Source organism: Sceloporus occidentalis, unplaced genomic scaffold (genome assembly GCF_023333645.1).
Source record: "Sceloporus occidentalis isolate IW3139 unplaced genomic scaffold, rSceOcc1.0.p SCAF_188, whole genome shotgun sequence".
Lineage (NCBI taxonomy): Eukaryota > Metazoa > Chordata > Lepidosauria > Squamata > Phrynosomatidae > Sceloporus > Sceloporus occidentalis.
Window position 1 is genome coordinate 1,457,932 of NW_028317168.1, and position 25,933 is coordinate 1,483,864.

The 25,933-nt window shown below is 59.5% G+C and overlaps 13 non-coding genes and 3 pseudogenes across 13 annotated transcripts; all 16 read right to left on the reverse strand.

Annotated features, from left to right (window-relative positions):
* Positions 1-632: 632 nt before the first annotated feature.
* Positions 633-823, reverse strand: LOC149278520 (U2 spliceosomal RNA). Its single transcript, XR_016278760.1, has one exon. It is a non-coding gene; the product is annotated as a U2 spliceosomal RNA (small nuclear RNA).
* Positions 824-1,887: 1,064 nt separating this feature from the next.
* On the reverse strand, positions 1,888-2,078 carry LOC149278521 (U2 spliceosomal RNA). The gene has a single exon (XR_016278646.1). It is a non-coding gene; the product is annotated as a U2 spliceosomal RNA (small nuclear RNA).
* A 1,070-nt stretch (positions 2,079-3,148) lies between these two features.
* Positions 3,149-3,339, reverse strand: LOC149278522 (U2 spliceosomal RNA). The gene has a single exon (XR_016278657.1). It is a non-coding gene; the product is annotated as a U2 spliceosomal RNA (small nuclear RNA).
* Positions 3,340-4,452: 1,113 nt separating this feature from the next.
* LOC149278523 (U2 spliceosomal RNA) lies at positions 4,453-4,635 on the reverse strand. Its single transcript, XR_016278705.1, has one exon. It is a non-coding gene; the product is annotated as a U2 spliceosomal RNA (small nuclear RNA).
* A 1,751-nt stretch (positions 4,636-6,386) lies between these two features.
* LOC149278524 (U2 spliceosomal RNA) lies at positions 6,387-6,577 on the reverse strand. Its single transcript, XR_016278668.1, has one exon. It is a non-coding gene; the product is annotated as a U2 spliceosomal RNA (small nuclear RNA).
* A 1,135-nt stretch (positions 6,578-7,712) lies between these two features.
* Positions 7,713-7,903, reverse strand: LOC149278525 (U2 spliceosomal RNA). Its single transcript, XR_016278679.1, has one exon. It is a non-coding gene; the product is annotated as a U2 spliceosomal RNA (small nuclear RNA).
* Positions 7,904-8,921: 1,018 nt separating this feature from the next.
* Positions 8,922-9,112, reverse strand: LOC149278526 (U2 spliceosomal RNA). The gene has a single exon (XR_016278691.1). It is a non-coding gene; the product is annotated as a U2 spliceosomal RNA (small nuclear RNA).
* A 1,018-nt stretch (positions 9,113-10,130) lies between these two features.
* Positions 10,131-10,321, reverse strand: LOC149278527 (U2 spliceosomal RNA). Its single transcript, XR_016278697.1, has one exon. It is a non-coding gene; the product is annotated as a U2 spliceosomal RNA (small nuclear RNA).
* A 1,018-nt stretch (positions 10,322-11,339) lies between these two features.
* Positions 11,340-11,530, reverse strand: LOC149278528 (U2 spliceosomal RNA). The gene has a single exon (XR_016278702.1). It is a non-coding gene; the product is annotated as a U2 spliceosomal RNA (small nuclear RNA).
* A 1,018-nt stretch (positions 11,531-12,548) lies between these two features.
* LOC149278529 (U2 spliceosomal RNA) lies at positions 12,549-12,739 on the reverse strand. Its single transcript, XR_016278704.1, has one exon. It is a non-coding gene; the product is annotated as a U2 spliceosomal RNA (small nuclear RNA).
* Positions 12,740-13,757: 1,018 nt separating this feature from the next.
* On the reverse strand, positions 13,758-13,948 carry LOC149278530 (U2 spliceosomal RNA). Its single transcript, XR_016278707.1, has one exon. It is a non-coding gene; the product is annotated as a U2 spliceosomal RNA (small nuclear RNA).
* Positions 13,949-14,965: 1,017 nt separating this feature from the next.
* LOC149278531 (U2 spliceosomal RNA) lies at positions 14,966-15,156 on the reverse strand. Its single transcript, XR_016278715.1, has one exon. It is a non-coding gene; the product is annotated as a U2 spliceosomal RNA (small nuclear RNA).
* A 1,019-nt stretch (positions 15,157-16,175) lies between these two features.
* Positions 16,176-16,368, reverse strand: LOC149278532 (U2 spliceosomal RNA). The gene has a single exon (XR_016278711.1). It is a non-coding gene; the product is annotated as a U2 spliceosomal RNA (small nuclear RNA).
* A 1,655-nt stretch (positions 16,369-18,023) lies between these two features.
* LOC149278533 (U2 spliceosomal RNA) lies at positions 18,024-18,228 on the reverse strand (annotated as a pseudogene).
* A 1,653-nt stretch (positions 18,229-19,881) lies between these two features.
* On the reverse strand, positions 19,882-20,086 carry LOC149278534 (U2 spliceosomal RNA; annotated as a pseudogene).
* A 5,296-nt stretch (positions 20,087-25,382) lies between these two features.
* LOC149278535 (U2 spliceosomal RNA) lies at positions 25,383-25,514 on the reverse strand (annotated as a pseudogene).
* Positions 25,515-25,933: the final 419 nt, after the last annotated feature.

The window sequence follows — 25,933 nt, forward strand, 5'->3', positions numbered from 1 at the left end:
CAAACACTCGCTCACTCTCTCTCGTCCTCGCCCTCGTCAGCCACCATCAGAGGGAGACACAAACCAAGGCATGCAAAAGAACCACAGGAGCCAGGCAGCAGCTGCAGCCGCTGCAGCACAACCGTCAGCTGGCCACGCTAACCTTCAAGCAACCAAACACACTAGCGCTTTAATCCTTCAATGCACCCTCAACCGGCATGGGCCTTCATGACCAAGGCCACACACACACACACACACACACACACACACACACACACACACACACACACACACACACACACACACACACAGTTACATTACGTTCCGACGGACATTACCGCAGCACGCTTCAGTGACGTGACGTGTCGCGACCAAGAGGCACGCACGCACGCACGCACGCACTCACTGGCCTGCAACAGCGACGAGCTGGGAGGAAAGAAAGGAAGGAAGGAAGCAACCGACCCACCGGCCGACCGACCCTGGACTGCTGCCGCTGCTCCCCGGGTCGCTCGGCCCTTCCTCGGATCGCTGCTCTGCTCGGTTTTGCTGTGCTGTGCTGTGCTGTGCTGTGCTGTGCTGTGCTGTGCTGTGCTGTGCTGTGCTGTGCTGTGCTGTGCTGTGCTGTGTCGGGTTCTGCTTTTGGTCACTGATAAGAGAGGTGCACCGGTCCTGGAGGTACTGCAATACCAGGTCAATGCGTGGAGTGGACAGAGCAAGCTCTTCTTCCATCTCCCTGTTCTAAAAATCCATTTAATATATGGTCCCCAGATAGGGGACGTATCAGATATTAAACTGATAAGAACAGATACTACACTTGATCTTAGCCAAAAGGCCGAGAAGCGATAACCCGAAGAGGGCGGCGGGCCCGGCTCGGGCCCGCCACCCAGGCTCCGCACAGTCGCAGCGAGCTGCCACGCGGGCCCCGGGCCTCCCTTCCGCCCGCTGCACGCCCGCCACCCACCAACCCCCAGGGCACTCCCTCTGCGGATCCCCGCGCCGGACTGCAGCCCTGCGCCGGCAGCCACGGCTGGAAAGGACCGCCCGCACCACCCCTGCGTCCAAGCCGAGCACCACCGGCTCGCACACTCTCCCCTCTCTCCGTCTCCTGCCTGCCCGCCCGCCCGCCCTCTGTCTCGACGAGGCCCGCCGGGATCGTGGCGGCGCGGCCTGAAACATTTGCATGGCTCCGCCCCCAGGGGGGGGGGGGGCAGTTCGCACCTCCGCCTCCCGCTCAACGAGATCGGCTGCTAAGCACCTGACAGACGTAGCAGTCCTTACTCTAATCTCATCTCCTCTCATCTCATCTAATCCTCTTAACCGCTACTGCTGCTGCTGGGACAAACACTCGCTCACTCTCTCTCGTCCTCGCCCTCGTCAGCCACCATCAGAGGGAGACACAAACCAAGGCATGCAAAAGAACCACAGGAGCCAGGCAGCAGCTGCAGCCGCTGCAGCACAACCGTCAGCTGGCCACGCTAACCTTCAAGCAACCAAACACACTAGCGCTTTAATCCTTCAATGCACCCTCAACCGGCATGGGCCTTCATGACCAAGGCCACACACACACACACACACACACACACACACACACACACACACACACACACACACACACACACACACACAGTTACATTACGTTCCGACGGACATTACCGCAGCACGCTTCAGTGACGTGACGTGTCGCGACCAAGAGGCACGCACGCACGCACGCACGCACTCACTGGCCTGCAACAGCGACGAGCTGGGAGGAAAGAAAGGAAGGAAGGAAGCAACCGACCCACCGGCCGACCGACCCTGGACTGCTGCCGCTGCTCCCCGGGTCGCTCGGCCCTTCCTCGGATCGTTGCTCCGCTCGGATTTGCTTTGCTTTGCTGGGTTGGGTTGGGTTCTGCTTTTGGTCACTGATAAGAGAGGTGCACCGGTCCTGGAGGTACTGCAATACCAGGTCAATGCGTGGAGTGGACAGAGCAAGCTCTTCTTCCATCTCCCTGTTCTAAAAATCCATTTAATATATGGTCCCCAGATAGGGGACGTATCAGATATTAAACTGATAAGAACAGATACTACACTTGATCTTAGCCAAAAGGCCGAGAAGCGATAACCCGAAGAGGGCGGCGGGCCCGGCTCGGGCCCGCCACCCAGGCTCCGCACAGTCGCAGCGAGCTGCCACGCGGGCCCCGGGCCTCCCTTCCGCCCGCTGCACGCCCGCCACCCACCAACCCCCAGGGCACTCCCTCTGCGGATCCCCGCGCCGGACTGCAGCCCTGCGCCGGCAGCCACGGCTGGAAAGGACCGCCCGCACCACCCCTGCGTCCAAGCCGAGCACCACCGGCTCGCACACTCTCCCCTCTCTCCGTCTCCTGCCTGCCCGCCCGCCCGCCCTCTGTCTCGACGAGGCCCGCCGGGATCGTGGCGGCGCGGCCTGAAACATTTGCATGGCTCCGCCCCCAGGGGGGGGGGGGGCAGTTCGCACCTCCGCCTCCCGCTCAACGAGATCGGCTGCTAAGCACCTGACAGACGTAGCAGTCCTTACTCTAATCTCATCTCCTCTCATCTCATCTAATCCTCTTAACCGCTACTGCTGCTGCTGGGACAAACACTCGCTCACTCTCTCTCGTCCTCGCCCTCGTCAGCCACCATCAGAGGGAGACACAAACCAAGGCATGCAAAAGAACCACAGGAGCCAGGCAGCAGCTGCAGCCGCTGCAGCACAACCGTCAGCTGGCCACGCTAACCTTCAAGCAACCAAACACACTAGCGCTTTAATCCTTCAATGCACCCTCAACCGGCATGGGCCTTCATGACCAAGGCCACACACACACACACACACACACACACACACACACACACACACACACACACACACACACACACACACACACACACAGTTACATTACGTTCCGACGGACATTACCGCAGCACGCTTCAGTGACGTGACGTGTCGCGACCAAGAGGCACGCACGCACGCACGCACGCACTCACTGGCCTGCAACAGCGACGAGCTGGGAGGAAAGAAAGGAAGGAAGGAAGCAACCGACCCACCGGCCGACCGACCCTGGACTGCTGCCGCTGCTCCCCGGGTCGCTCGGCCCTTCCTCGGATCGTTGCTCCGCTCGGATTTGCTTTGCTTTGCTGGGTTGGGTTGGGTTCTGCTTTTGGTCACTGATAAGAGAGGTGCACCGGTCCTGGAGGTACTGCAATACCAGGTCAATGCGTGGAGTGGACAGAGCAAGCTCTTCTTCCATCTCCCTGTTCTAAAAATCCATTTAATATATGGTCCCCAGATAGGGGACGTATCAGATATTAAACTGATAAGAACAGATACTACACTTGATCTTAGCCAAAAGGCCGAGAAGCGATAACCCGAAGAGGGCGGCGGGCCCGGCTCGGGCCCGCCACCCAGGCTCCGCACAGTCGCAGCGAGCTGCCACGCGGGCCCCGGGCCTCCCTTCCGCCCGCTGCACGCCCGCCACCCACCAACCCCCAGGGCACTCCCTCTGCGGATCCCCGCGCCGGACTGCAGCCCTGCGCCGGCAGCCACGGCTGGAAAGGACCGCCCGCACCACCCCTGCGTCCAAGCCGAGCACCACCGGCTCGCACACTCTCCCCTCTCTCCGTCTCCTGCCTGCCCGCCCGCCCGCCCTCTGTCTCGACGAGGCCCGCCGGGATCGTGGCGGCGCGGCCTGAAACATTTGCATGGCTCCGCCCCCAGGGGGGGGGGGGGCAGTTCGCACCTCCGCCTCCCGCTCAACGAGATCGGCTGCTAAGCACCTGACAGACGTAGCAGTCCTTACTCTAATCTCATCTCCTCTCATCTCATCTAATCCTCTTAACCGCTACTGCTGCTGCTGGGACAAACACTCGCTCACTCTCTCTCGTCCTCGCCCTCGTCAGCCACCATCAGAGGGAGACACAAACCAAGGCATGCAAAAGAACCACAGGAGCCAGGCAGCAGCTGCAGCCGCTGCAGCACAACCGTCAGCTGGCCACGCTAACCTTCAAGCAACCAAACACACTAGCGCTTTAATCCTTCAATGCACCCTCAACCGGCATGGGCCTTCATGACCAAGGCCACACACACACACACACACACACACACACACACACACACACACACACACACACACACACACACACACACACACAGTTACATTACGTTCCGACGGACATTACCGCAGCACGCTTCAGTGACGTGACGTGTCGCGACCAAGAGGCACGCACGCACGCACGCACGCACTCACTGGCCTGCAACAGCGACGAGCTGGGAGGAAAGAAAGGAAGGAAGGAAGCAACCGACCCACCGGCCGACCGACCCTGGACTGCTGCCGCTGCTCCCCGGGTCGCTCGGCCCTTCCTCGGATCGCTGCTCTGCTCGGTTTTGCTGTGCTGTGCTGTGCTGTGCTGTGCTGTGCTGTGCTGTGCTGTGCTGTGCTGTGCTGTGCTGTGTCGGGTTCTGCTTTTGGTCACTGATAAGAGAGGTGCACCGGTCCTGGAGGTACTGCAATACCAGGTCAATGCGTGGAGTGGACAGAGCAAGCTCTTCTTCCATCTCCCTGTTCTAAAAATCCATTTAATATATGGTCCCCAGATAGGGGACGTATCAGATATTAAACTGATAAGAACAGATTTTTTTTTTTTTTTTTTTTGTGAAGCCCGAGGTGCGTGCTCCTTTGGGTGCTGCTTTCCGTGCTCCTAAGAGGCAGCGGAAGCCATATACGAAACTGGGTCCCCACAAGGGGAACCCAGACAAATTCCTCCCCCCCCCCATGGGAGGGTCGGATCTTAGGACTCTCCCCGAAGGGTGAGACCCCATCGCCATGGGGCACTCCCATCGGGAAGTAGCCCCCTTGGCTTCACTACCGAAAGATAGTGTCCGAAAACAAAAGTGCCAAATCGAAAAACCAAATCGTGAACGTGGCCTCGCTTGAAGGTTTGGTGACCGTGAAAATCCAATCGAAATTAATGGGCACACGTGCTTAAAACACATTGTGATAAATAAATAAATAATTTAGGGGCGGGCCATGACTGACCCAGCCAGGTTCAAAAATAAATTCCACTCCATGCCCTGATGGTGCGATGGAGGGAGTGTGAAGATCCGCCGGTGCAAAAAATGTGCATTTACCGTGTGCAGCGGCGTGCAAGTCTGCACACGGTAACTCCGACTTGCGTCAGGGCAATTTAAGCACCTCGGGCTTCGTGCTTTCCCGAACCCTAAGGCCAGAGGATCAGCATAGTCCCCCCCCCTGTCCGAAGGGAACTACACTTGATCTTAGCCAAAAGGCCGAGAAGCGATAACCCGAAGAGGGCGGCGGGCCCGGCTCGGGCCCGCCACCCAGGCTCCGCACAGTCGCAGCGAGCTGCCACGCGGGCCCCGGGCCTCCCTTCCGCCCGCTGCACGCCCGCCACCCACCAACCCCCAGGGCACTCCCTCTGCGGATCCCCGCGCCGGACTGCAGCCCTGCGCCGGCAGCCACGGCTGGAAAGGACCGCCCGCACCACCCCTGCGTCCAAGCCGAGCACCACCGGCTCGCACACTCTCCCCTCTCTCCGTCTCCTGCCTGCCCGCCCGCCCGCCCTCTGTCTCGACGAGGCCCGCCGGGATCGTGGCGGCGCGGCCTGAAACATTTGCATGGCTCCGCCCCCAGGGGGGGGGGGGCAGTTCGCACCTCCGCCTCCCGCTCAACGAGATCGGCTGCTAAGCACCTGACAGACGTAGCAGTCCTTACTCTAATCTCATCTCCTCTCATCTCATCTAATCCTCTTAACCGCTACTGCTGCTGCTGGGACAAACACTCGCTCACTCTCTCTCGTCCTCGCCCTCGTCAGCCACCATCAGAGGGAGACACAAACCAAGGCATGCAAAAGAACCACAGGAGCCAGGCAGCAGCTGCAGCCGCTGCAGCACAACCGTCAGCTGGCCACGCTAACCTTCAAGCAACCAAACACACTAGCGCTTTAATCCTTCAATGCACCCTCAACCGGCATGGGCCTTCATGACCAAGGCCACACACACACACACACACACACACACACACACACACACACACACACACACACACACACACACACAGTTACATTACGTTCCGACGGACATTACCGCAGCACGCTTCAGTGACGTGACGTGTCGCGACCAAGAGGCACGCACGCACGCACGCACGCACTCACTGGCCTGCAACAGCGACGAGCTGGGAGGAAAGAAAGGAAGGAAGGAAGCAACCGACCCACCGGCCGACCGACCCTGGACTGCTGCCGCTGCTCCCCGGGTCGCTCGGCCCTTCCTCGGATCGCTGCTCTGCTCGGTTTTGCTGTGCTGTGCTGTGCTGTGCTGTGCTGTGCTGTGCTGTGCTGTGCTGTGCTGTGCTGTGCTGTGCTGTGCTGTGTCGGGTTCTGCTTTTGGTCACTGATAAGAGAGGTGCACCGGTCCTGGAGGTACTGCAATACCAGGTCAATGCGTGGAGTGGACAGAGCAAGCTCTTCTTCCATCTCCCTGTTCTAAAAATCCATTTAATATATGGTCCCCAGATAGGGGACGTATCAGATATTAAACTGATAAGAACAGATACTACACTTGATCTTAGCCAAAAGGCCGAGAAGCGATAACCCGAAGAGGGCGGCGGGCCCGGCTCGGGCCCGCCACCCAGGCTCCGCACAGTCGCAGCGAGCTGCCACGCGGGCCCCGGGCCTCCCTTCCGCCCGCTGCACGCCCGCCACCCACCAACCCCCAGGGCACTCCCTCTGCGGATCCCCGCGCCGGACTGCAGCCCTGCGCCGGCAGCCACGGCTGGAAAGGACCGCCCGCACCACCCCTGCGTCCAAGCCGAGCACCACCGGCTCGCACACTCTCCCCTCTCTCCGTCTCCTGCCTGCCCGCCCGCCCGCCCTCTGTCTCGACGAGGCCCGCCGGGATCGTGGCGGCGCGGCCTGAAACATTTGCATGGCTCCGCCCCCAGGGGGGGGGGGGGCAGTTCGCACCTCCGCCTCCCGCTCAACGAGATCGGCTGCTAAGCACCTGACAGACGTAGCAGTCCTTACTCTAATCTCATCTCCTCTCATCTCATCTAATCCTCTTAACCGCTACTGCTGCTGCTGGGACAAACACTCGCTCACTCTCTCTCGTCCTCGCCCTCGTCAGCCACCATCAGAGGGAGACACAAACCAAGGCATGCAAAAGAACCACAGGAGCCAGGCAGCAGCTGCAGCCGCTGCAGCACAACCGTCAGCTGGCCACGCTAACCTTCAAGCAACCAAACACACTAGCGCTTTAATCCTTCAATGCACCCTCAACCGGCATGGGCCTTCATGACCAAGGCCACACACACACACACACACACACACACACACACACACACACACACACACACACACACACACACACACACACACACAGTTACATTACGTTCCGACGGACATTACCGCAGCACGCTTCAGTGACGTGACGTGTCGCGACCAAGAGGCACGCACGCACGCACGCACGCACTCACTGGCCTGCAACAGCGACGAGCTGGGAGGAAAGAAAGGAAGGAAGGAAGCAACCGACCCACCGGCCGACCGACCCTGGACTGCTGCCGCTGCTCCCCGGGTCGCTCGGCCCTTCCTCGGATCGCTGCTCTGCTCGGTTTTGCTGTGCTGTGCTGTGCTGTGCTGTGCTGTGCTGTGCTGTGCTGTGCTGTGCTGTGCTGTGCTGTGCTGTGCTGTGCTGTGCTGTGTCGGGTTCTGCTTTTGGTCACTGATAAGAGAGGTGCACCGGTCCTGGAGGTACTGCAATACCAGGTCAATGCGTGGAGTGGACAGAGCAAGCTCTTCTTCCATCTCCCTGTTCTAAAAATCCATTTAATATATGGTCCCCAGATAGGGGACGTATCAGATATTAAACTGATAAGAACAGATACTACACTTGATCTTAGCCAAAAGGCCGAGAAGCGATAACCCGAAGAGGGCGGCGGGCCCGGCTCGGGCCCGCCACCCAGGCTCCGCACAGTCGCAGCGAGCTGCCACGCGGGCCCCGGGCCTCCCTTCCGCCCGCTGCACGCCCGCCACCCACCAACCCCCAGGGCACTCCCTCTGCGGATCCCCGCGCCGGACTGCAGCCCTGCGCCGGCAGCCACGGCTGGAAAGGACCGCCCGCACCACCCCTGCGTCCAAGCCGAGCACCACCGGCTCGCACACTCTCCCCTCTCTCCGTCTCCTGCCTGCCCGCCCGCCCGCCCTCTGTCTCGACGAGGCCCGCCGGGATCGTGGCGGCGCGGCCTGAAACATTTGCATGGCTCCGCCCCCAGGGGGGGGGGGGGCAGTTCGCACCTCCGCCTCCCGCTCAACGAGATCGGCTGCTAAGCACCTGACAGACGTAGCAGTCCTTACTCTAATCTCATCTCCTCTCATCTCATCTAATCCTCTTAACCGCTACTGCTGCTGCTGGGACAAACACTCGCTCACTCTCTCTCGTCCTCGCCCTCGTCAGCCACCATCAGAGGGAGACACAAACCAAGGCATGCAAAAGAACCACAGGAGCCAGGCAGCAGCTGCAGCCGCTGCAGCACAACCGTCAGCTGGCCACGCTAACCTTCAAGCAACCAAACACACTAGCGCTTTAATCCTTCAATGCACCCTCAACCGGCATGGGCCTTCATGACCAAGGCCACACACACACACACACACACACACACACACACACAGTTACATTACGTTCCGACGGACATTACCGCAGCACACTTCAGTGACGTGACGTGTCGCGACCAAGAGGCACGCACGCACTCACTGGCCTGCAACAGCGACGAGCTGGGAGGAAAGAAAGGAAGGAAGGAAGCAACCGACCCACCGGCCGACCGACCCTGGACTGCTGCCGCTGCTCCCCGGGTCGCTCGGCCCTTCCTCGGATCGTTGCTCCGCTCGGATTTGCTTTGCTTTGCTGGGTTGGGTTGGGTTCTGCTTTTGGTCACTGATAAGAGAGGTGCACCGGTCCTGGAGGTACTGCAATACCAGGTCAATGCGTGGAGTGGACAGAGCAAGCTCTTCTTCCATCTCCCTGTTCTAAAAATCCATTTAATATATGGTCCCCAGATAGGGGACGTATCAGATATTAAACTGATAAGAACAGATACTACACTTGATCTTAGCCAAAAGGCCGAGAAGCGATAACCCGAAGAGGGCGGCGGGCCCGGCTCGGGCCCGCCACCCAGGCTCCGCACAGTCGCAGCGAGCTGCCACGCGGGCCCCGGGCCTCCCTTCCGCCCGCTGCACGCCCGCCACCCACCAACCCCCAGGGCACTCCCTCTGCGGATCCCCGCGCCGGACTGCAGCCCTGCGCCGGCAGCCACGGCTGGAAAGGACCGCCCGCACCACCCCTGCGTCCAAGCCGAGCACCACCGGCTCGCACACTCTCCCCTCTCTCCGTCTCCTGCCTGCCCGCCCGCCCGCCCTCTGTCTCGACGAGGCCCGCCGGGATCGTGGCGGCGCGGCCTGAAACATTTGCATGGCTCCGCCCCCAGGGGGGGGGGGGGCAGTTCGCACCTCCGCCTCCCGCTCAACGAGATCGGCTGCTAAGCACCTGACAGACGTAGCAGTCCTTACTCTAATCTCATCTCCTCTCATCTCATCTAATCCTCTTAACCGCTACTGCTGCTGCTGGGACAAACACTCGCTCACTCTCTCTCGTCCTCGCCCTCGTCAGCCACCATCAGAGGGAGACACAAACCAAGGCATGCAAAAGAACCACAGGAGCCAGGCAGCAGCTGCAGCCGCTGCAGCACAACCGTCAGCTGGCCACGCTAACCTTCAAGCAACCAAACACACTAGCGCTTTAATCCTTCAATGCACCCTCAACCGGCATGGGCCTTCATGACCAAGGCCACACACACACACACACACACACACACACACACACAGTTACATTACGTTCCGACGGACATTACCGCAGCACACTTCAGTGACGTGACGTGTCGCGACCAAGAGGCACGCACGCACTCACTGGCCTGCAACAGCGACGAGCTGGGAGGAAAGAAAGGAAGGAAGGAAGCAACCGACCCACCGGCCGACCGACCCTGGACTGCTGCCGCTGCTCCCCGGGTCGCTCGGCCCTTCCTCGGATCGTTGCTCCGCTCGGATTTGCTTTGCTTTGCTGGGTTGGGTTGGGTTCTGCTTTTGGTCACTGATAAGAGAGGTGCACCGGTCCTGGAGGTACTGCAATACCAGGTCAATGCGTGGAGTGGACAGAGCAAGCTCTTCTTCCATCTCCCTGTTCTAAAAATCCATTTAATATATGGTCCCCAGATAGGGGACGTATCAGATATTAAACTGATAAGAACAGATACTACACTTGATCTTAGCCAAAAGGCCGAGAAGCGATAACCCGAAGAGGGCGGCGGGCCCGGCTCGGGCCCGCCACCCAGGCTCCGCACAGTCGCAGCGAGCTGCCACGCGGGCCCCGGGCCTCCCTTCCGCCCGCTGCACGCCCGCCACCCACCAACCCCCAGGGCACTCCCTCTGCGGATCCCCGCGCCGGACTGCAGCCCTGCGCCGGCAGCCACGGCTGGAAAGGACCGCCCGCACCACCCCTGCGTCCAAGCCGAGCACCACCGGCTCGCACACTCTCCCCTCTCTCCGTCTCCTGCCTGCCCGCCCGCCCGCCCTCTGTCTCGACGAGGCCCGCCGGGATCGTGGCGGCGCGGCCTGAAACATTTGCATGGCTCCGCCCCCAGGGGGGGGGGGGGCAGTTCGCACCTCCGCCTCCCGCTCAACGAGATCGGCTGCTAAGCACCTGACAGACGTAGCAGTCCTTACTCTAATCTCATCTCCTCTCATCTCATCTAATCCTCTTAACCGCTACTGCTGCTGCTGGGACAAACACTCGCTCACTCTCTCTCGTCCTCGCCCTCGTCAGCCACCATCAGAGGGAGACACAAACCAAGGCATGCAAAAGAACCACAGGAGCCAGGCAGCAGCTGCAGCCGCTGCAGCACAACCGTCAGCTGGCCACGCTAACCTTCAAGCAACCAAACACACTAGCGCTTTAATCCTTCAATGCACCCTCAACCGGCATGGGCCTTCATGACCAAGGCCACACACACACACACACACACACACACACACACACAGTTACATTACGTTCCGACGGACATTACCGCAGCACACTTCAGTGACGTGACGTGTCGCGACCAAGAGGCACGCACGCACTCACTGGCCTGCAACAGCGACGAGCTGGGAGGAAAGAAAGGAAGGAAGGAAGCAACCGACCCACCGGCCGACCGACCCTGGACTGCTGCCGCTGCTCCCCGGGTCGCTCGGCCCTTCCTCGGATCGTTGCTCCGCTCGGATTTGCTTTGCTTTGCTGGGTTGGGTTGGGTTCTGCTTTTGGTCACTGATAAGAGAGGTGCACCGGTCCTGGAGGTACTGCAATACCAGGTCAATGCGTGGAGTGGACAGAGCAAGCTCTTCTTCCATCTCCCTGTTCTAAAAATCCATTTAATATATGGTCCCCAGATAGGGGACGTATCAGATATTAAACTGATAAGAACAGATACTACACTTGATCTTAGCCAAAAGGCCGAGAAGCGATAACCCGAAGAGGGCGGCGGGCCCGGCTCGGGCCCGCCACCCAGGCTCCGCACAGTCGCAGCGAGCTGCCACGCGGGCCCCGGGCCTCCCTTCCGCCCGCTGCACGCCCGCCACCCACCAACCCCCAGGGCACTCCCTCTGCGGATCCCCGCGCCGGACTGCAGCCCTGCGCCGGCAGCCACGGCTGGAAAGGACCGCCCGCACCACCCCTGCGTCCAAGCCGAGCACCACCGGCTCGCACACTCTCCCCTCTCTCCGTCTCCTGCCTGCCCGCCCGCCCGCCCTCTGTCTCGACGAGGCCCGCCGGGATCGTGGCGGCGCGGCCTGAAACATTTGCATGGCTCCGCCCCCAGGGGGGGGGGGGGCAGTTCGCACCTCCGCCTCCCGCTCAACGAGATCGGCTGCTAAGCACCTGACAGACGTAGCAGTCCTTACTCTAATCTCATCTCCTCTCATCTCATCTAATCCTCTTAACCGCTACTGCTGCTGCTGGGACAAACACTCGCTCACTCTCTCTCGTCCTCGCCCTCGTCAGCCACCATCAGAGGGAGACACAAACCAAGGCATGCAAAAGAACCACAGGAGCCAGGCAGCAGCTGCAGCCGCTGCAGCACAACCGTCAGCTGGCCACGCTAACCTTCAAGCAACCAAACACACTAGCGCTTTAATCCTTCAATGCACCCTCAACCGGCATGGGCCTTCATGACCAAGGCCACACACACACACACACACACACACACACACACACAGTTACATTACGTTCCGACGGACATTACCGCAGCACACTTCAGTGACGTGACGTGTCGCGACCAAGAGGCACGCACGCACTCACTGGCCTGCAACAGCGACGAGCTGGGAGGAAAGAAAGGAAGGAAGGAAGCAACCGACCCACCGGCCGACCGACCCTGGACTGCTGCCGCTGCTCCCCGGGTCGCTCGGCCCTTCCTCGGATCGTTGCTCCGCTCGGATTTGCTTTGCTTTGCTGGGTTGGGTTGGGTTCTGCTTTTGGTCACTGATAAGAGAGGTGCACCGGTCCTGGAGGTACTGCAATACCAGGTCAATGCGTGGAGTGGACAGAGCAAGCTCTTCTTCCATCTCCCTGTTCTAAAAATCCATTTAATATATGGTCCCCAGATAGGGGACGTATCAGATATTAAACTGATAAGAACAGATACTACACTTGATCTTAGCCAAAAGGCCGAGAAGCGATAACCCGAAGAGGGCGGCGGGCCCGGCTCGGGCCCGCCACCCAGGCTCCGCACAGTCGCAGCGAGCTGCCACGCGGGCCCCGGGCCTCCCTTCCGCCCGCTGCACGCCCGCCACCCACCAACCCCCAGGGCACTCCCTCTGCGGATCCCCGCGCCGGACTGCAGCCCTGCGCCGGCAGCCACGGCTGGAAAGGACCGCCCGCACCACCCCTGCGTCCAAGCCGAGCACCACCGGCTCGCACACTCTCCCCTCTCTCCGTCTCCTGCCTGCCCGCCCGCCCGCCCTCTGTCTCGACGAGGCCCGCCGGGATCGTGGCGGCGCGGCCTGAAACATTTGCATGGCTCCGCCCCCAGGGGGGGGGGGGGCAGTTCGCACCTCCGCCTCCCGCTCAACGAGATCGGCTGCTAAGCACCTGACAGACGTAGCAGTCCTTACTCTAATCTCATCTCCTCTCATCTCATCTAATCCTCTTAACCGCTACTGCTGCTGCTGGGACAAACACTCGCTCACTCTCTCTCGTCCTCGCCCTCGTCAGCCACCATCAGAGGGAGACACAAACCAAGGCATGCAAAAGAACCACAGGAGCCAGGCAGCAGCTGCAGCCGCTGCAGCACAACCGTCAGCTGGCCACGCTAACCTTCAAGCAACCAAACACACTAGCGCTTTAATCCTTCAATGCACCCTCAACCGGCATGGGCCTTCATGACCAAGGCCACACACACACACACACACACACACACACACACACAGTTACATTACGTTCCGACGGACATTACCGCAGCACACTTCAGTGACGTGACGTGTCGCGACCAAGAGGCACGCACGCACTCACTGGCCTGCAACAGCGACGAGCTGGGAGGAAAGAAAGGAAGGAAGGAAGCAACCGACCCACCGGCCGACCGACCCTGGACTGCTGCCGCTGCTCCCCGGGTCGCTCGGCCCTTCCTCGGATCGTTGCTCCGCTCGGATTTGCTTTGCTTTGCTGGGTTGGGTTGGGTTCTGCTTTTGGTCACTGATAAGAGAGGTGCACCGGTCCTGGAGGTACTGCAATACCAGGTCAATGCGTGGAGTGGACAGAGCAAGCTCTTCTTCCATCTCCCTGTTCTAAAAATCCATTTAATATATGGTCCCCAGATAGGGGACGTATCAGATATTAAACTGATAAGAACAGATACTACACTTGATCTTAGCCAAAAGGCCGAGAAGCGATAACCCGAAGAGGGCGGCGGGCCCGGCTCGGGCCCGCCACCCAGGCTCCGCACAGTCGCAGCGAGCTGCCACGCGGGCCCCGGGCCTCCCTTCCGCCCGCTGCACGCCCGCCACCCACCAACCCCCAGGGCACTCCCTCTGCGGATCCCCGCGCCGGACTGCAGCCCTGCGCCGGCAGCCACGGCTGGAAAGGACCGCCCGCACCACCCCTGCGTCCAAGCCGAGCACCACCGGCTCGCACACTCTCCCCTCTCTCCGTCTCCTGCCTGCCCGCCCGCCCGCCCTCTGTCTCGACGAGGCCCGCCGGGATCGTGGCGGCGCGGCCTGAAACATTTGCATGGCTCCGCCCCCAGGGGGGGGGGGGCAGTTCGCACCTCCGCCTCCCGCTCAACGAGATCGGCTGCTAAGCACCTGACAGACGTAGCAGTCCTTACTCTAATCTCATCTCCTCTCATCTCATCTAATCCTCTTAACCGCTACTGCTGCTGCTGGGACAAACACTCGCTCACTCTCTCTCGTCCTCGCCCTCGTCAGCCACCATCAGAGGGAGACACAAACCAAGGCATGCAAAAGAACCACAGGAGCCAGGCAGCAGCTGCAGCCGCTGCAGCACAACCGTCAGCTGGCCACGCTAACCTTCAAGCAACCAAACACACTAGCGCTTTAATCCTTCAATGCACCCTCAACCGGCATGGGCCTTCATGACCAAGGCCACACACACACACACACACACACACACACACACACAGTTACATTACGTTCCGACGGACATTACCGCAGCACACTTCAGTGACGTGACGTGTCGCGACCAAGAGGCACGCACGCACTCACTGGCCTGCAACAGCGACGAGCTGGGAGGAAAGAAAGGAAGGAAGGAAGCAACCGACCCACCGGCCGACCGACCCTGGACTGCTGCCGCTGCTCCCCGGGTCGCTCGGCCCTTCCTCGGATCGTTGCTCCGCTCGGATTTGCTTTGCTTTGCTGGGTTGGGTTGGGTTCTGCTTTTGGTCACTGATAAGAGAGGTGCACCGGTCCTGGAGGTACTGCAATACCAGGTCAATGCGTGGAGTGGACAGAGCAAGCTCTTCTTCCATCTCCCTGTTCTAAAAATCCATTTAATATATGGTCCCCAGATAGGGGACGTATCAGATATTAAACTGATAAGAACAGATACTACACTTGATCTTAGCCAAAAGGCCGAGAAGCGATAACCCGAAGAGGGCGGCGGGCCCGGCTCGGGCCCGCCACCCAGGCTCCGCACAGTCGCAGCGAGCTGCCACGCGGGCCCCGGGCCTCCCTTCCGCCCGCTGCACGCCCGCCACCCACCAACCCCCAGGGCACTCCCTCTGCGGATCCCCGCGCCGGACTGCAGCCCTGCGCCGGCAGCCACGGCTGGAAAGGACCGCCCGCACCACCCCTGCGTCCAAGCCGAGCACCACCGGCTCGCACACTCTCCCCTCTCTCCGTCTCCTGCCTGCCCGCCCGCCCGCCCTCTGTCTCGACGAGGCCCGCCGGGATCGTGGCGGCGCGGCCTGAAACATTTGCATGGCTCCGCCCCCAGGGGGGGGGGGGGGCAGTTCGCACCTCCGCCTCCCGCTCAACGAGATCGGCTGCTAAGCACCTGACAGACGTAGCAGTCCTTACTCTAATCTCATCTCCTCTCATCTCATCTAATCCTCTTAACCGCTACTGCTGCTGCTGGGACAAACACTCGCTCACTCTCTCTCGTCCTCGCCCTCGTCAGCCACCATCAGAGGGAGACACAAACCAAGGCATGCAAAAGAACCACAGGAGCCAGGCAGCAGCTGCAGCCGCTGCAGCACAACCGTCAGCTGGCCACGCTAACCTTCAAGCAACCAAACACACTAGCGCTTTAATCCTTCAATGCACCCTCAACCGGCATGGGCCTTCATGACCAAGGCCACACACACACACACACACACACACACACACACACAGTTACATTACGTTCCGACGGACATTACCGCAGCACACTTCAGTGACGTGACGTGTCGCGACCAAGAGGCACGCACGCACTCACTGGCCTGCAACAGCGACGAGCTGGGAGGAAAGAAAGGAAGGAAGGAAGCAACCGACCCACCGGCCGACCGACCCTGGACTGCTGCCGCTGCTCCCCGGGTCGCTCGGCCCTTCCTCGGATCGTTGCTCCGCTCGGATTTGCTTTGCTTTGCTGGGTTGGGTTGGGTTCTGCTTTTGGTCACTGATAAGAGAGGTGCACCGGTCCTGGAGGTACTGCAATACCAGGTCAATGCGTGGAGTGGACAGAGCAAGCTCTTCTTCCATCTCCCTGTTCTAAAAATCCATTTAATATATGGTCCCCAGATAGGGGACGTATCAGATATTAAACTGATAAGAACAGATTTTTTTTTTTTTTTTTTTTTTTTTTTTTTTTGAAGCCCGAGGTGCGTGCTCCTTTGGGTGCTGCTTTCCGTGCTCCTAAGAGGCAGCGGAAGCCATATACGAAACTGGGTCCCCACAAGGGGAACCCAGACAAATTCCTCCCCCCCCCCATGGGAGGGTCGGATCTTAGGACTCTCCCCGAAGGGTGAGACCCCATCGCCATGGGGCACTCCCATCGGGAAGTAGCCCCCTTGGCTTCACTACCGAAAGATAGTGTCCGAAAACAAAAGTGCCAAATCGAAAAACCGAAATCGTGAACGTGGCCTCGCTTTAAGGTTTGGTGACCGTGAAAATCCAATCGAAATTAATGGGCACACGTGCTTAAACACATTGTGATAAATAAATAAATAATTTAGGGGCGGGCCATGACTGACCCAGCCAGGTTCAAAAATAAATTCCACTCCATGCCCTGATGGTGCGATGGAGGGAGTGTGAAGATCCGCCGGTGCAAAAAATGTGCATTTACCGTGTGCAGCGGCGTGCAAGTCTGCACACGGTAACTCCGACTTGTGTCAGGGCAATTTAAGCACCTCGGGCTTCGTGCTTTCCCGAACCCTAAGGCCAGAGGATCAGCATAGTCCCCCCCCTGTCCGAAGGGAACTACACTTGATCTTAGCCAAAAGGCCGAGAAGCGATAACCCGAAGAGGGCGGCGGGCCCGGCTCGGGCCCGCCACCCAGGCTCCGCACAGTCGCAGCGAGCTGCCACGCGGGCCCCGGGCCTCCCTTCCGCCCGCTGCACGCCCGCCACCCACCAACCCCCAGGGCACTCCCTCTGCGGATCCCCGCGCCGGACTGCAGCCCTGCGCCGGCAGCCACGGCTGGAAAGGACCGCCCGCACCACCCCTGCGTCCAAGCCGAGCACCACCGGCTCGCACACTCTCCCCTCTCTCCGTCTCCTGCCTGCCCGCCCGCCCGCCCTCTGTCTCGACGAGGCCCGCCGGGATCGTGGCGGCGCGGCCTGAAACATTTGCATGGCTCCGCCCCCAGGGGGGGGGGGGGGCAGTTCGCACCTCCGCCTCCCGCTCAACGAGATCGGCTGCTAAGCACCTGACAGACGTAGCAGTCCTTACTCTAATCTCATCTCCTCTCATCTCATCTAATCCTCTTAACCGCTACTGCTGCTGCTGGGACAAACACTCGCTCACTCTCTCTCGTCCTCGCCCTCGTCAGCCACCATCAGAGGGAGACACAAACCAAGGCATGCAAAAGAACCACAGGAGCCAGGCAGCAGCTGCAGCCGCTGCAGCACAACCGTCAGCTGGCCACGCTAACCTTCAAGCAACCAAACACACTAGCGCTTTAATCCTTCAATGCACCCTCAACCGGCATGGGCCTTCATGACCAAGGCCACACACACACACACACACACACACACACACACACAGTTACATTACGTTCCGACGGACATTACCGCAGCACACTTCAGTGACGTGACGTGTCGCGACCAAGAGGCACGCACGCACTCACTGGCCTGCAACAGCGACGAGCTGGGAGGAAAGAAAGGAAGGAAGGAAGCAACCGACCCACCGGCCGACCGACCCTGGACTGCTGCCGCTGCTCCCCGGGTCGCTCGGCCCTTCCTCGGATCGTTGCTCCGCTCGGATTTGCTTTGCTTTGCTGGGTTGGGTTGGGTTCTGCTTTTGGTCACTGATAAGAGAGGTGCACCGGTCCTGGAGGTACTGCAATACCAGGTCAATGCGTGGAGTGGACAGAGCAAGCTCTTCTTCCATCTCCCTGTTCTAAAAATCCATTTAATATATGGTCCCCAGATAGGGGACGTATCAGATATTAAACTGATAAGAACAGATTTTTTTTTTTTTTTTTTTTTTTTTTTTTTTTTTTTTTTTTTTTGAAGCCCGAGGTGCGTGCTCCTTTGGGTGATGCGTTCTGTGCTCCAAAGAGGCAGCAGAAGCCATATACGAAACTGGGTCCCCACAAGGGGAACCCAGACAAATTCCTCCCCCCCCCCATGGGAGGGTCAGATCTTAGGACTCTCCCCGAAGGGTGAGACCCCATTGCCATGGGGCACTCCCATCGGGAAGTAGCCCCCTTGGCTTCACTACCAAAAGGTAGTGTCCGAAAACAAAAGTGCCAAATCGAAAAACCAAATCGTGAACGTGGCCTCGCTAAAAGGTTTGGTGACCGTGAAAATCCAATCAAAATTAATGGGCACACGTGCTTAAACACATTGTGATAAATAAATAAATAATTTAGGGGCGGGTCATGACTGACCCAGCCAGGTTCAAAAATAAATTCCACTCCATGCCCTGATGGTGCGATGGAGGGAGTGTGAAGATCCGCCGGTGCAAAAAATGTGCATTTACCGTGTGCAGCGGCGTGCAAGTCTGCACACGGTAACTCCGACTTGCGTCAGGGCAATTTAAGCACCTCGGGCTTCGTGCTTTCCCGAACCCTAAGGCCAGAGGATCAGCATAGTCCCCCCCCTGTCCGAAGGGAACTACACTTGATCTTAGCCAAAAGGCCGAGAAGCGATAACCCGAAGAGGGCGGCGGGCCCGGCTCGGGCCCGCCACCCAGGCTCCGCACAGTCGCAGCGAGCTGCCACGCGGGCCCCGGGCCTCCCTTCCGCCCGCTGCACGCCCGCCACCCACCAACCCCCAGGGCACTCCCTCTGCGGATCCCCGCGCCGGACTGCAGCCCTGCGCCGGCAGCCACGGCTGGAAAGGACCGCCCGCACCACCCCTGCGTCCAAGCCGAGCACCACCGGCTCGCACACTCTCCCCTCTCTCCGTCTCCTGCCTGCCCGCCCGCCCGCCCTCTGTCTCGACGAGGCCCGCCGGGATCGTGGCGGCGCGGCCTGAAACATTTGCATGGCTCCGCCCCCAGGGGGGGGGGGGGCAGTTCGCACCTCCGCCTCCCGCTCAACGAGATCGGCTGCTAAGCACCTGACAGACGTAGCAGTCCTTACTCTAATCTCATCTCCTCTCATCTCATCTAATCCTCTTAACCGCTACTGCTGCTGCTGGGACAAACACTCGCTCACTCTCTCTCGTCCTCGCCCTCGTCAGCCACCATCAGAGGGAGACACAAACCAAGGCATGCAAAAGAACCACAGGAGCCAGGCAGCAGCTGCAGCCGCTGCAGCACAACCGTCAGCTGGCCACGCTAACCTTCAAGCAACCAAACACACTAGCGCTTTAATCCTTCAATGCACCCTCAACCGGCATGGGCCTTCATGACCAAGGCCACACACACACACACACACACACACACACACACACAGTTACATTACGTTCCGACGGACATTACCGCAGCACACTTCAGTGACGTGACGTGTCGCGACCAAGAGGCACGCACGCACTCACTGGCCTGCAACAGCGACGAGCTGGGAGGAAAGAAAGGAAGGAAGGAAGCAACCGACCCACCGGCCGACCGACCCTGGACTGCTGCCGCTGCTCCCCGGGTCGCTCGGCCCTTCCTCGGATCGTTGCTCCGCTCGGATTTGCTTTGCTTTGCTGGGTTGGGTTGGGTTCTGCTTTTGGTCACTGATAAGAGAGGTGCACCGGTCCTGGAGGTACTGCAATACCAGGTCAATGCGTGGAGTGGACAGAGCAAGCTCTTCTTCCATCTCCCTGTTCTAAAAATCCATTTAATATATGGTCCCCAGATAGGGGACGTATCAGATATTAAACTGATAAGAACAGATTTTTTTTGTATTTAAGTTTATTATACAAACTGATTATGATAAAACAGACATCAACCTGTTTTAGCAGGAGTACATAAATCGGTATTATCGGTACAGGTAGACGATAAGCAGTACTGCGACGCAGCGCAGGGCAATACACGTTACAGTACGACTTCAGTTACGGAAAGCTCAGTAGAAGCAGTGTACAATTACATTTCCAGACGTGGCGCATATGGTTGGCACTTGGTGGAACATAACCTGGGGAAATGGGGGGGGGGAGGGGGCCGAGGAGAATGGGGCTAGTCTTCAGCCTCTAGACTGTCCTTGAGAGAGTAGTCTCTCAGCAGGCTGTGGATAAGCCTGCGGCAGTCACGGACTGTGACCTGCTCCCTCCTCAGCACCAGGCGGTTCCTGGCAAACCATAGAGCGTCCTTTACACAGCACATGAGACGCCAAGCATCCTCAATGGCGCTCTCCGTGTGTGTTCCTGGAAAAAGTCCGTAAAGTACCGAATGGTAAGACAGGTACTTTCTCTCGATAGAGTCCTTGAGATCCAGCTCCAGGGCTCTGAACAAAGCCTGTGCAAACGGGCACCGCCAGAACAAGTGAAGAGAAGTCTCCTCCTCCACAATGCACTGTGGGCAGTGTCTATATCTGCACAGCCCCCTGGCATGCATAAATGTCCTTAGGGGGAGGCCTCCCTGAATGGCCATCCATGCCATGTCTTTATGCCTGTTGGTTAGCCTGCTCGACGACACGTTAGCCCAGACAGTCTTGGCTGTGGCGTCGGGGAGCCCTGGGATGTTCTCCATAGTGTCTTTGGCTCTGATGAACTTGTGGATCACACGGGGTAACCACAAGTCTGGTTTAACTCCCTCCAGTTGGTGCTCCCTTACAAATTTGCCCACGTCCGAGTAGAACCAGGGCATGGTCCAATTGTAAGGGACGGAGCTGTCCCACTTTTCCCACTTGAGCTGCCTCCACAGGGGCAGCAGGAAGAAGCGAGACATGGAGTTTCCAGCAGAGCCTTTCGCTACGTCTCTGAGAGTCCTGCGCACGCAGTTGCACACAAAGAAGGTCCTCAGCATGGTAGGGATGTCAGGCACTCCTTTGCCTCCCTTGCCGGGTTCCTTGTACATCACTGCGCGCTTTACTCTGTCCATTTTGGAGCCCCAGATGAAGTGGAAAACTGCTCGGTTGATGGCTCGGTGAATGGTGACCAGCAAGGGCCAGGCCTGAGCCACGTATTGCAGCACGGGAAGAATCTCGTTGCGCAGCACCAGCACTTTCCCTTCGATGGTGAGGTCTCTGAGGCTCCACAGCCCAAATTTCTGCTTTACTTTGTTGAGTCTCTCCTCCCAGCTTTTCAGGGCCGCGCCGTCTCTGCCGAACCAGACTCCCAGGATCTTTAGGAAGTCGGTTTGGACGGGAAACGGGATCGGCTCAGAAGTCAGGTCCCACTGCCCGAACAGCATGGTCTCCGACTTCCCGCAGTTGACCTTTGCGCCTGAAGCTCGGCTGAAGTCCTCGCACGTCTGGACGAGCGCTCTCACCGACCGGCGATCCGCGCAGAAGATGGTCACGTCGTCCATGTAGAGCGAGCACTTTATCTCCTTCTTGTCTCTGCCCGGCGCGGTGATCCCTCTGATCTCTGGATTCCGTCTGATGCACTCGGCGAAGAGCTCTATACAACAGACAAAAAGAAGAGGTGAGAGAGGGCAGCCTTGCCTGACCCCAGAGAGGACTGGGAAGGGGTCAGTCTTCCAGCCGTTCACCAGCACCGAGCTGCGGATATCAAGGTACATCAGGTTAGCGTAAGAGCAGAACATCTCCCCCAGCCCAAACCTCCGCAGTACCTGACCCATAAAACCATGAGACAGTCGATCAAATGCCTTCTCTTGGTCTAGGGTGACCAGAGCGGCACGGACGTTGCGGTCCTTGATGTAGTAGATCGTGTCCCTGATGAGGGCCAGGCTGTCCGCGATCCGGCGTCCTGGGATGCCGCAGGTCTGGTCGGGGTGGACGATCTGCCCGATGACTTTCTTCAACCTGGTGGCTAGTACCTTGGCGAGGATCTTGTAGTCCACGTTCAGGAGAGAGATGGGACGCCAATTTTTCAGGTCGCATCTCTCCCCCTTCCGCTTGTACAGGACCGTGATCATTCCCTCTCTCAGCGTGGGGGGCATCCTGCCTTCCACCACCATCTCCTCGTACAGGTCGAGGAGGTCCGGGCCGATGAGGTCCCACAGCATTGTGTACAACTCGGCTGGGAGACCGTCACTGCCCGGTGTCCTGCCCTTCCTGAAGGATCTGGCGGCAGAGTGCAGCTCCTCCAGCGTCAAGGGGGCTTCCATGGCTGCGCGGCCTGCGGGATCAATGGTGTTAGTGATACCTGACAGGAACCGTTCGGCAGCCTCCGGGTCTGTGTCTTTGGGGGAGTAGAGATCTCGGTAGTAGTCGACGACCACTTTCTGGACCTCCTCCTTCCCCTGTCGTACCACACCTTCGCTGTCTCTCATTTCCGTCAGGGGCGTGTGGGCGGAGTGGAGCTTCTTGAAAAAGAAAGAGTTGCATTTCTCACCCTTCTCCAGGTTCTCCACCTTGGAACGGAAGACGATTTGCCTGGATTCCTCCTCAAAGTGCCTTTTCAGGCCCTCCTTGGTCTCCTCCAGCTCCTCGTCCACGTCCCATCCGCACTGTTGGAGGTCCAACAGGGACTGCAGCTTGCGTTGCAGCCGTCTGAATTTCCTCTTCCTCTCACACGCCTGGAGTCTTCCTTTAGCCTGAAAGAAAGAGCGCAGCTTTACTTTAGTAAACTCCCACCACTGGGTTACAGTGGGGAACAGATACTTGGTACTGACACAATCAGAATATACATTACGCAGCTCATCCACAATTTCCTGCCTCTCTAACAGGGCACAGTTCAGCTTCCAGGAGCCTGGACCGGGAGGAAACCCTTTGCCCAGGGCACACTGGAGCCGAACAGCCCTGTGGTCCGAGAAGTAGCAGGGCACCATGGAGCACTGCTGATGCTCTACCGCCCGAGAGGTGAACACAAAGTCTATCCGGGAACGCACAGAGCCATCCGGCCGGCTCCAAGAATAGTTCACGGAGCCGGTCCCGATGGAGCCCATAGCGTCCTTTAAGGATGCCTCTGTGACAATCTCTCTGAGCAGTTTCGAAGTCACGTCCAGTTTTGTTGCGTGGGTGGAGGTGCGCCCTCCTTCCTCGATCGGGCAGTTGAAGTCCCCGCCTATCACTACGGTCCTGGCGGTGGTCAGCTGGGTCCGCAGGTTCTGGAGAAGCTCCAGGCGTTGCTTCTTTTCCGGGGAGGCGTACACGGTGATGAGCCTGACAGGCTCCCCCGCCCAGGATCCGTCCACGACTAGAAGTCTGCCGCAGACCATCTCCTGGACAGCGTCCACCGTGAAGTTGGCTCCTCGGATCAGGATAGCAACTCCCGCCGACTTGCAGCCGTTCCCGCCGGACCAGAAGGACGGGCCGTGAGACCATTCCCTGCATAGATGGCGATACGAACGAGAGAAAGGTAAAGCGCATTCCTGCAACATATATACATCACACTGCTGAGAAGAAAGGAAGGTTAGTAAACCGCGCCTCCGGAACTGGTCCTTCATGCTCCTTACATTAATGGAGAAAATAGAAATTGACGCCATTAGTTGGGAGAAAAAAAGAAGGTCAGCTCAAACAGAGGCACTAGTTACCACCTCCTCCCCCTGGTGGGGGAGGATCTTCCCCGCCGTGGTCGATGGGGTTCATGGGGGTCCAGGCGGCCTCGTCTAGCATCTGTTCCAGGAGGGAGACCTGGTTGTCGATGTCCAGCTGGTTGAGGATCAGAGCCTCGGTCTCGGTGGCTGGCTCATCCGACGGGGTCAGGTCCTGGACCATCTTTTCCAGCGTGTCTTCGTCGTCATTTGCGGGCTCGGGGGGAGAGGGGACGGTGGGGGCTGGTGGTGGCGCCCTCTTCTGGACAGAGCTCCTGGTGGGGCTCGTCTCAGTCTCGCTGTCCTCGTCCTCCTCCTCCTCCTTCTTGCCGCTATGTTTGCGTTTTCTGGCTCCGGCTCCTTTTGGCGGCATCTCCAGGGGGTTGTCTGCAGCGGAAACAAGAGGGGGGAAAGGGTCGGGGTCGGGGTCTGCAGCAGCTGGGGGAGGGGTTAGAGCTGCTGCAGAGAGGGGGAGGAGGGGGGGGGAGGGTGAAGGTGGTGAAGCAGGGAGGGTTGGAGGCAGCACAGGGGAGGGATGGCGCTGCCTCTGGGGGGGGGAGGGGGAGCCTTGACAGCGGGCAGGGCCACGACAGTCTTGGCAGGGAGGGGAGCTGCTTTCTTACCTTTCCTGGGTGCCGCTTTCGGGGTTTCCGGAGGGGGTGTCTGCGGTGCCGTCGCCTTGGCTGGAGCCTTGGTCGGGGCCGATGAGGGGACCTTGGCCGGGGCCTTGGCTGTTGCTACCGCTGCGTATGACCTTGATCTTTTGGGGCAATCCTTGTAGATGTGCTCAGGATCGCCGCACAGGTTACAGGTCTTCTTTCGTGGACAGTCTTTGGTCTCGTGCCCCACCACCCTGCAGTGCCTGCAGGATTTCTGTTGGCATTCCTCCGCCTTGTGACCCAGTTGACCGCATCGTCTGCAGGTTGTGGGTTGACCAGGGTAGAAAAGCATGCCTGTAGAATTACCTAGGGCGAAGCTCTGCGGCAGGTGTTGGAGCCCGTCCGGCGAGGTGGAGTCTGCCTTCAGACGGATCACGAGGGACCATCTTCCTGTCCAGAAGCCGTACTGGTTGAGGATCTTGGTCGGTTCTTTTACGATGTGGCAGTATCTTCCCAGAAAAGTTGCCACGTCTTTTCCTGGGGTGTGGGGGTTCCGCATCGAGACCGTCACGGGCCTCTCCTCCCTGTGGATGGGGCTGTTTCCGTAGAAACGGGAGAGGACCTGGTCCGGTTTCGCCGCCCTGAAGGCCTCCCAGAACCTTTTGCAGACCGCCGCCGAGATGAACGTTACGTAGAACATTCCCTTCAAAAACGACTGGACGCTCAGGGTCTCTGCTGGGCTGAAGCCTGCTCCTTCGTGCACCACCTTCTTGCTGAAGGTGTCTGCATCCAGGTCGGGGGTGCGGCCCTCCACTTCCTTCAGCTTCAGGACCACCGTCTGCCTCATCCAGTTCTCCAGGGGAGGTGGGCTTCCTGGGGTCGCAGCAGGCTGGGCTCGGCTTCCGGTGATCTGGCTGGGTCGTTCGGCTTCGGAGGTCTGGGTCGCCATTCTCGCTCCTCGTCGGCTCTGGCCCAGAAAGTGTGGAAACCTGAAAAAGATAAGTATCTGTTCTGACAAGAACAGCAGTGATTGTTCTGGCAAGAACAGTTGTGTGTTCTGATAAGAACAGTTTTGTGTTCTGGCAAGAACAGTTGTGTGTTCTGACAAGAACAGTATACTTGATCTTAGCCAAAAGGCCGAGACTACACTTGATCTTAGCCAAAAGGCCGAGAAGCGATAACCCGAAGAGGGCGGCGGGCCCGGCTCGGGCCCGCCACCCAGGCTCCGCACAGTCGCAGCGAGCTGCCACGCGGGCCCCGGGCCTCCCTTCCGCCCGCTGCACGCCCGCCACCCACCAACCCCCAGGGCACTCCCTCTGCGGATCCCCGCGCCGGACTGCAGCCCTGCGCCGGCAGCCACGGCTGGAAAGGACCGCCCGCACCACCCCTGCGTCCAAGCCGAGCACCACCGGCTCGCACACTCTCCCCTCTCTCCGTCTCCTGCCTGCCCGCCCGCCCGCCCTCTGTCTCGACGAGGCCCGCCGGGATCGTGGCGGCGCGGCCTGAAACATTTGCATGGCTCCGCCCCCAGGGGGGGGGGGGGCAGTTCGCACCTCCGCCTCCCGCTCAACGAGATCGGCTGCTAAGCACCTGACAGA